The following is a 9,878-nucleotide window of genomic DNA, read 5'->3' as shown; positions in this document are numbered from 1 at the left end:
TCCACTGCTTGAAGTGATTGTGACAACTACGAAGAAACGACGAATCCCAACTACGGATATATAAGAACCGAAACTGCTCAGAGCATTCCATCCGGCATAAGCATCTGGATAATCTGGAATGCGACGTGGCATACCCGAAAGCCCTAAGAAATGCATGGGAAAGAAGGTCAGATTAACCCCGAAAAAAGTGATCCAAAAATGGATTTGGCCTAAAGTTTCAGGATATGTCCAACCAAAGATTTTACCCACCCAATAGTAAAATCCAGCAAATAAAGCAAAAACGGCTCCCATAGAAAGTACATAATGGAAATGTGCAACCACATAATAAGTATCATGTAGAGCAATGTCTAGCCCAGAGTTTGCTAGAACTATTCCAGTGAGCCCTCCTATGGTGAACAAAAAGATGAACCCTACAGCAAATAACATGGGTGTTTTGTATTGTATCGAACCTCCCCACATGGTAGCGATCCAACTAAAGATTTTGATTCCTGTGGGCACAGCTATGATCATGGTAGCTGCGGTGAAGTAGGCACGAGTATCAACGTCTAAGCCCACAGTAAACATATGATGAGCCCAAACTAGAAATCCAAGAACACCTATACTTATCATGGCATAAACCATGCCTAGATACCCGAAGACCGGTTTTCTTGAAAAGGTCGATATGATATGACTAATAATACCAAATCCAGGCAGAATGAGAATATACACCTCTGGATGACCGAAGAACCAAAAGAGATGCTGGTATAATATTGGGTCTCCCCCTCCTGCAGGATCAAAAAAGGTTGTATTAAAGTTTCGATCGGTTAATAACATTGTAATTGCCCCCGCCAGTACCGGAAGTGATAATAAAAGTAGGAATGCTGTCACTAGAACGGACCACACAAAAAGTGGTAATCTATGCATAGTCATTCCAGGTCCACGCATGTTGAAGATAGTTGTTATAAAATTGATAGAACCTAAAATTGATGAAATACCTGATAGATGAAGACTAAAAATTGCTAAATCAACTGCTCCTCCAGAATGGCTGGTAATACCACTTAAGGGCGGATAGACTATCCACCCAGTGCCGCTGCCCACTTCTACTAAGGCTGAGCTTAATAGGAGCAAGAGACTTGGTGGCAACAACCAGAATGATATATTATTTAATCATGGAAATGCCATGTCAGGTGCACCTATCAGAATCGGAACAAACCAATTACCAAATCCACCTATCATCGCCGGCATAACCATAAAAAAGATCATTAAAAAAGCATGAGCCGTTATTAAAACATTATAAAGTTGATGATTCCCACCAAGAATTTGATCGCCGGGTCGGGCTAATTCCATACGAATCAGTACGGAGAAGCATGTGCCCATCACTCCTGCAATGGCACCGAAGATGAAATAGAGAGTCCCAATATCCATGTGGTTAGTAGAGAAGAGCCATCGAACCATATTTGTCATTTTTGATTTGAGAAATGAAAACTTTCCTTATCAAAGAGGGCCCGGGGGGCTGGAAGAGAAAAGAATCAGAATTACTGAGCTACCCCGCTCTTCTTTTTTCTAATTCCCTTCTAAGATCCTCCGACTTAAACAAGTCGAGAGCATGCTCGTGCTCAGCTCTTTCGAGACTTGCCTTGCTCTTGGGGATTTCTTCCCACCGGATCCTCTGTTCCACTTCCAGGCACCTCCTTGCGGAGCTTTCCGCCTCAAGGAGATCCCGGTTGTGGGAAACAGCATTTCGAAAGAAAACGGATCCTCCCTCATTCTCCCGCAGATCTTGATAAGACGCTTGGAGAACAGTGAAAGAATCAGTTGCGTGAATATGGTCCAGATAGGAACGAAGCGCTTCATCGACCAAGTAGGGCTCGATCGGTAGATAAGGCCCTACTCTTTGATAAAGCGCCACAAATTCCTGAATGACATCTTGTCGCATAGAAGAGAGCTTTTCTTCCATTAGGAAGAGCTTAAGCCGCCCAGGTATGTCTTCCAGGGGGGTATTGTGATTAAGCTCGTTCTGAATGAACGTAACCCATCCCGGATCCTGCTCGTAAAGACTCAGATAGAAGTTTAGCCCTGCTAAATGAGCTAGAGCCTGGGGGTCTTGAATCTCCGGCGGGAGAGTGATCAGAAAGGAGGAGCCGACGAAGCACGAACTAAAAAGATTGAAAATTGGTATTAGGCAGAATATAAAACGACAAAGGAATAAAAATATAAAAATCGAAAGTAATATCAAATTTTATATTAAGGGAAACTTAATACATAAGAAAAAATAGAAAGTAGTAAAGCGGGTAGTGGAGAAGAGCCATCGAACCATATTTGTCATTTTTGATTTGAGAAATGAAAACTTTCCTTATCAAAGAGGGGCCAGGGGGCTGGAAGAGAAGAACTTGAATACTAAACGCTGGAAGAGAAGAACCTTAATACTAAACCAAGTTTCGGGAACTTCTTGGTGACTTGATTGGTTCCCTTCCCCCAATTTGCAAAGGATGATTCCCGTGAAGGTGATCTCGATCACCATTCTATGATATTTCTAGATGCTTTTGAGAAGCTTTTCCTTTTACCTAATGCCGGCTACCGACAACTTACTTCATGCTATTACTAACACTTATGACTGAGCCGCACTTGCTTTCCAAAAGAAATTGAAACTATCATGCCTGAGACTAGCCAATAGAAGAAAGAGCCACAAGCAAGCCATAGCAGCATCCTTTTTCTTCGCTTTCTTCAACAATGCGAATCTACCTCACTCCTCATCATAACTCAAATACAAATTTGAGTTCCAAATTGATATTTCCTCACGTAAGCAATAAAATGTGAAACCAATATTCATCATGAAACTTCAGACACTGATGATTGTGAGGTTCTGGAAGAGAGACGACGTAGGCTGAAAAAAAGTAAACAGAAAACCACCCCTTAAACTCATTTGCTCAACATTCTTTCCACGGCAACTAGAAAAGTGGAGAAAATCCAATAAGGGGAGGTCCCGGTGAATACAAATCAATTGGAAACCTCACCCCGCATTCATGTCTCTAACAAGGCTGTCTAAGCTAAGCGGCCATGGACCCATGGACCCGGGGAATCTGAACCATTAGGAAGAGTTTCAGCTGAAAGAAAACCAGGTCAATCTTCCGATCGCGAGTCTTTACAAGCTTGAAACAACTTAAGCACAGGCGGGAGTCGCCCCTTTTAAAGTAAGTATTTATGCGGCGCTGAACTAACGAGCGGATACCTAACCTTCGAAGGAGAAGAAAAGACGGATGTATCTTTCATTCATATCGATCAGATGTGCTTTGCTCAGGACTCCCATTTTACCATTGCTTAAGCCATATTACATAAAGCATAGTGAGTGATACGCAATGCTGGTACCACCATGTTTTTTTCCTCACTCTGTGTAGCCACACTCGTTTGTCCATTTCTACTTATTATTTATGTGAAATAGTATCCGTTGGTTGTAGAAGCACTAGCATTCAGGGATTGCAAAATCCATAATATCAAGAAGCGGTAGGAACCTGGCTAACTTCGATGCGGATAACACGCTGTAGAAGAAAGTGGATCAACCAAAGTAGACCTTGATCGAAAGGCACCACAAGGCGAACCAATAGAGTGTGGTGTAAGCGGTGAAGCAGAATAGGAATTGGAACTGCTTGAACTAGAAAGGGCTTCCGCTACCGCGCTACCTCGGGAGCTCCGGAAACGGTATACTCGCTTCACTCATCTGTAATGGTATCCTTGAAAGCTAGCTAAAGTGGGTTCTAGACAAAGTTCTCCTAAGCAGGGCGGAAGGAAAAACAAGAGCAGTATAGCTCTACATTACGCTTCGGGGGCCTCGTATTACTCACTCACCTTCTACTAATCGGACCGTGACAAAACAACCGGCCCAGCAATAGGCAAGGACTGGCTGAAATCCCTTTCCGGATCCATTCTATCCGTATCTGCTGTCCCTTCCGCTTTTTGTGTTGATGGAGCTCGGTCAGATAGTTCCGGTATTGCGAAGGAGGGCAACACATTGGGATCGTCCAATCCCTTCTGATCGGTTGTCATATTGAATTGCAAATTCTCGTATAGTAAGAGTTCCTTCGGTTTCCTACCTAGCACATTCTCTGTTGTCTATGCCAATATTTGACCTGCGAGTAGAGTGTGGCTGGCTACATACGGGGGAACTCAACCTACCTTTCGAAGGGTAGACCTTTACAGATGAGTGAAACGAGGATTTAGGTATATAAGGAGACGACCCGCCAAGCGAGCCAGCCTGATACCGACTTTCATTGATAGGCCATGAAACATAGAGAATGGGAACTTGTTCGCACGTACCTCGACCGCAGGTCTGAGAATGACGAGTGTGCTTTCGCCCACAGCTTCTGTTGCTTAACCGGCTCGTGGTGTTTATGGTCCTGACCCGGTACAGCCGCTAATTCGGTATTTGGTACTGTCACCATTTCTCGAAAGGGAAAAAACATACTTAACAATTCGATTGGCAGGACCAAGGGATAGATCGATTGCAATATAAGTATCATACAAATAGAAATAGACATGAGTACATGAATAAGGTAACGCAAAAGACACAGAGTAGGGCTAGTCAGAAGCATCAATGCAGACGCCAATGGGTAATCAGATCCATTCCACTCCACTTCTTCAGATAGCAGTCGATCCTGGATCGTCCTCGCTTCCAAACTCCGTAAATGAATGAAACTCCTTCCCCGGTCCATTGCTCGGGTGTGATACAAATACTTCTTTGAAGTTGTAGGATGCGGGTCATCGATCTTCCTATCGGTCCAGAGGTTATGCGCCAGCTTGGGAAAGCAAAAGTAAGATTTGTTTGTCATATCACGATCCGAACTCACATGTAACTCTTCTTCTTGAGTAGGGGGAAAAGGACACCTATCACGCGGTCATGCCTTGAACGTAGTAAATAAATTAATAAGCTTCAAATAATAGCTACGCGAGTCTCCAATAGCGTCTTAAGCGTTGGTTTTCTTTGCTGGCATCGTAATGGATTGGTGGTTTCAAGAAGCTAGGGAGTAGTACGCAGATTTGAATCCTTTTTTCTATTTTACTACTTTTTTTCGATCGACAAGGACGGCAAGAGGTTCTTTTCCCTAGTTCCTATATATCTAAAGCCTTACCGAGATGTCACGCAAGAACAAGAAGAAAGAGCCCGCCCCTGTTCTATGGCGGATAGGCTGAGATGGAATTAGAGGGAGGAATGAACTTCAACTTTTCACCTTCCCCCGATCCCCGTTTACCCCCTTCCTGACCTTAGTAAATAGAAAGGCTAGGAATCAGTCTTCTCCTATTCCTACACTACTACAACCAAAGACCTACTTGAACGACAACAGATGCGGATGAACTCGCTTAGCTGCTCGCTCGGTGAAAGGCTTTCCTGGAAGAAAGTGGAAGACGAGGAACGTATCTCTCATCTTCCTTCTCACCTGGCAGAGGACGGGGATGAACTCCAAGGCCACAGGTCTGGAAAAAGAGCGAACTTTCTGATCACTGCAAAAAAGAAATCAAACCAGTTGGGTGATTCTTTAAAGAGCCTAAATCGAATCTGTACTATTGGTACAGAGCCATAAAGAATGGTCGTAACCATAGATCCATCATCTTCGAGGAGGAGGAAACATAAGTCCAATACGCGTTATGGAAGACTAGGGATTGCTAATCCGTCCACGCGGGAAGCCTTCTCCCTCTCAGGCTCAAGAGTCAAGATAGCCCGCCCTAAACAAGAAGCTGCTTATTCTTTCAAGGATAAAGCTAACCAAAACAAGCTACGGATTGAGCGTACACACTTGGTAATTATTTCCTGCTACATCTGATGAATTCCACAAGTAAAGAAACAAGAGAAGCTAGCTAATAGTCCCTCTTCACTTCCAACTAGTGCTTTGCCTAAGATGAATGAGTAGTTTAAAGATTGGATCCATGGATGGGAACATGAGGTGGGCTAGCTTCGGATCCACAACAGGTGGAGAGTACCGGGTGAATCATAGGAACGAGAGTCGCTTGTTTGACCCGATGGAAAGCTTTGAACGAATCCGGTGGAAGTGCCTCACTTGGTTGGGCTTCGATAGGTGGAAATGGGAATGGGATCGCCCGAGAAACCATTGGATCTAGGAAATTGATTCATTGTTCTGCCTCTCCCACTGGTGGTGGGTGGCAACCAAAGGACTTGAATCTAGCGTTTGTTCCGGTTGAGCTTTCATTCCTTCGAATAGACGGATAGCTCTTGGAGGAAGGGATGAGCTTTTATCGGAAGGACCTGGCCGATGCAATCGAGAGACTGAGAGGAACTGGACTTGGCAGAGGAATGCATAGAAATATCTGCCTTTGCCAGGAGAATCTAAACCTGCCTAATAGCCTATGAATGTGGAATCCCATTCGTATTCTTCCTCAAAGCCATATTTGCCTTTATCTGATTTCAACCTATTGATCTTTACTGTGCATGGATATCTTTACTCATGATTCAACAGTTCACATCCCCAGCGAACTCCCTCACACCAACTGGCATTAAAGAGGAGCTGTGCAAAAAAAAGTGCCATAGCATATATTATTGCTTGCGCAAAGATCGGAATCATACCTCTAGCAGGCATTGTCTTCTGTTACCTAAACAGCTGTCATTTCTACTTTACTGAAATAGAGACTTTCATTGATACTTGAAGTATTGACCTGGCTAGCGCTAACGCTTTGCAAGGTAATTGGAGACTGGTCCGCTTGAAATCGCTAGAGTTGAGAAGGGTCTGCTAATCATGGTACGAATTATCTGTTTAGGTAGGTATACTACCGAAGCTGTTATGCCGACAACAGCTGAAATAGCGGAGGTGATTGCCGACACTCTCTATCTATAGGATAAGCAGCTATATCGATTTCCTAACAGGAGAGTGACTTAGCGTAACAGTAAAACATTGAATTGGACCGCTTCGCCCCTTGGCGGATCTTCCTCCAAGAGAGTCAATGGGACTTGGTCTCGATGTCAACTAAAGAATTGACTGAGTCAGGTATTCCCTTATGAAGGGCTAATGCAGTCGATTTCTTCACATCTTCGGTCAATCGGACTTTTTTCTAGTCTTGCCTTCCTAAAAGGTATTCCCATATCGGGTGAATGACCAGATCGAGATAAGTTGGCCTTCTCTGAATCTATCCGAATCCTGAATCTATCAATAGAAGGACGACGATACTCGAAGACTTTCCACTTTCAGCCCTAAGAGGGAACAACTCTCAAACGTGATAAAAGCCCTATTTTCGGCACCTTCATGCTCCTTCTTGAAAAAATAGGGTCCAACCCTATAATCTAATCGTTGGGGTTTTGCTTCGTCTTTCTCCTTAGGGACAGACCTCGACTCACTACATGATGGAGTAGACCAAGGCGAAGAACTGATATAGATAGTCATATTGGCCTCTCGCACTTCCAGACTTTTCTTTTGCTTTATTGATTCAAGGAATAGATCCCTGACGAAATTCCTTTAAAGAAGGACATCTCCTTCCCTGCCTGCTTCTTGGCCACAACCACAGCTACGGCTAGTAGTATTCATAGGGTCCTTTGATCGCATTCTTTCCCGCTGAAGAGTCTGATCCATCTCCTATCCTTCTTGGGAAAGCTATGGTACTAATGGCTGGCCTAGCTGGCACTTTCTTTATGCTAATCAAACTAGAAGTTCTTTGAGTTGAATAGACGATGACTGGACACAACGGAACTCTTCCTCTCTCATAGGGTCACTGACTCAATTTCATTTCTTTAAGGGAGGGTTCTAGCTGAAGGGAGGTCCTTTTCATCTCTAACTCGAATGTTCGAGCTAATGTTTCCGGTAGTTGGAGTTGCGGGGAAGCTTCCCGGATGAAAAGAGATTGAATGAGAACTGGCAGAATATATGCATGGAGATTGACTTGGTGCGAAGGAAAATAGTAGATCTTCCATAGGCGCTTTTCGGACTACACGCCAGTCTTTTTCACCAAGAGCTTGTTCCGAAATGGAGAAGTACTTTGGAATGATTTTATTGGGATGCTAGTGAGTTAATGAGCACTCTTTGCATGGTTCCATCAACCCTTTTCTTGCGTGTTCTGAATCGACTTCTCATCTATAAAGAAGAGATGCCCCATAGAAGACTCCAGGCCACCGAAGCTAACAAAAGGCTAAGGAGACCCATTTAGTTCTTTGTTCTTATGCCGACTAAAGCTAGCGGAGCCACAGCTTGAATCTCCCTAGAAATCCCCACTCGTAGCCCGACGGCTGGGTTTGTTAAGCATATTCGATTGGAAGCTCTTCTTCACCGGGTTAAGCGATGGTAGTTTTAGGCTTGGCTTATCACCATATCCAACCCGAATTCCGTAGTTCGAAAGGAGAATTAGGCTACCTGAGAGCCTCAACAATTGCCACCCATGAGGGATATTCAGCACCGAATTGATCTAATTCCTGGTGCTAGTCTTCCTAATTTGCCTCATTATCGAATGAATCCAAAGTTGCTGCTATCAGAGAATGGCCAACACCGAAGACCATTTCAGAAGTGAGAAGCTAAGTGATGCAAGGAAGAAATGGAGTACATATCAGCAAGAGTTGTATGCTGTATTCAGAGCTTTGAAAACATGGGAGGTTTATTTGCTGCCTAAGGAGTTTCTTGTCTATACTGACCATCAAGCCTTGAAGCATTTCAAAGATCATCAACATGTCGATTTGGCAAGATGGGAAGCTTATTTAGAGAGATTCAACTATCTCATTGTCTACAAATCAGGAGCCACAAATCAAGTAGCTGATGCTTTGAGTCGACGTGTTAGTACTCCATTTCTTTGAAAGCTGAATTGCCAGGTATAGCCCTACGCTGCTCTTTACCATGCTGTATATAAACCACTCGTTTCACTCACAACCTTCACCACTGATCGGAGATCAAGTTAGTGGTCAGTAGTGTTTGCTACAGATGATTACGACTCGTCAGGTTCGAACTGACTTAGGTTGGACTAGGACCCACCTATCCTCTACCAATAAGGAGTCGCTTTTGTTTTCGCAGTTCAGTGCCTCCTTAATCTGCGTAATTGCTTTTCGCGCCCATGGTGGACGCGACAGGTTTTTTTGAAAGCGATATCCCGCACGCTCGATGTCTGAAAATTAGACCCCCCTTTTACCTGTACGCCTTTTATGTACAGTGATTACGGTCATTCTGACCCCCTCAACCACGAGAATGACAAATCGTGTAGAGCCACATAGCCCGCTTTTTGAGCTTGAATTCGATTTCGCGGAGCGAAATCAGAGAGCGCCGAAACGTACGCGGCATCAATCTTCTTCAAATAGCTTTTTACTTGCCAAATGCAAGCTAACAGAACTAAAACAGCAAAAAAAGGAGAATACCTTTCTCTAAAATAGGAAGATTACAAAACACAGTAAGGAAATCCTTATTTTGCATTTGTTTTTTCTCTATGAACTCCTCTTCCCCCTTATTTACCCCCTTGTGGAGCTTTGGAAAGGAGAGAATTTGAATAAAGTAACTCTCGGAAACTCTTATTGGACGAGAGAGAGTCAATATGATATTGGCGTGGGTTCTACCAACTAAACGAATCAGTTTTGGATTGGATAAACAGCGTATAATGATAGACGCTTCTTCGGCACACATGGAGACATACCTCCCGTAGCTGACCCCTGAATTCAAGGATACTGCCGGCTTTGTTACTAACTGATAGAAACCCCTTAATACAACGTTCGTTTTTCATAAATGTCATAAGGTAGGTAGACCCGGTCTTGCGCTCGTCCGGTTAAGTGGCACATTGTGCTAAGTGCTCGAACCGTTGGCTGATCTCAGCTGTATCGCCTCATACAAATTAGTTAAGCGAGAAAACAAACGGCTACATAGGAGCTCTATGGTGGACCACCAGCAGGAAGATCGAATGGCTTAGCGCATCCTGCGCCTACTGGACCTGACTTT

The 9,878-nt window shown here is 43.9% G+C and overlaps 1 pseudogene; it reads right to left on the bottom strand.

The window, feature by feature from the left end:
• Nucleotides 1-274: 274 nt before the first annotated feature.
• On the bottom strand, nt 275-2,933 carry LOC147965504 (uncharacterized; annotated as a pseudogene).
• Between the last annotated feature and the right edge of the window lie 6,945 nt (nt 2,934-9,878).

The sequence above is a fragment of the Triticum urartu genome, chromosome 6A (assembly GCF_056163025.1).
Source record: "Triticum urartu cultivar PI428250 chromosome 6A, HENAU_Tu73, whole genome shotgun sequence".
NCBI classification, from domain to species: Eukaryota; Viridiplantae; Streptophyta; class Magnoliopsida; order Poales; family Poaceae; genus Triticum; species Triticum urartu.
Note: the sequence above shows the minus strand (reverse complement) of the source record. Positions and strands in the feature narration are given on the sequence as shown.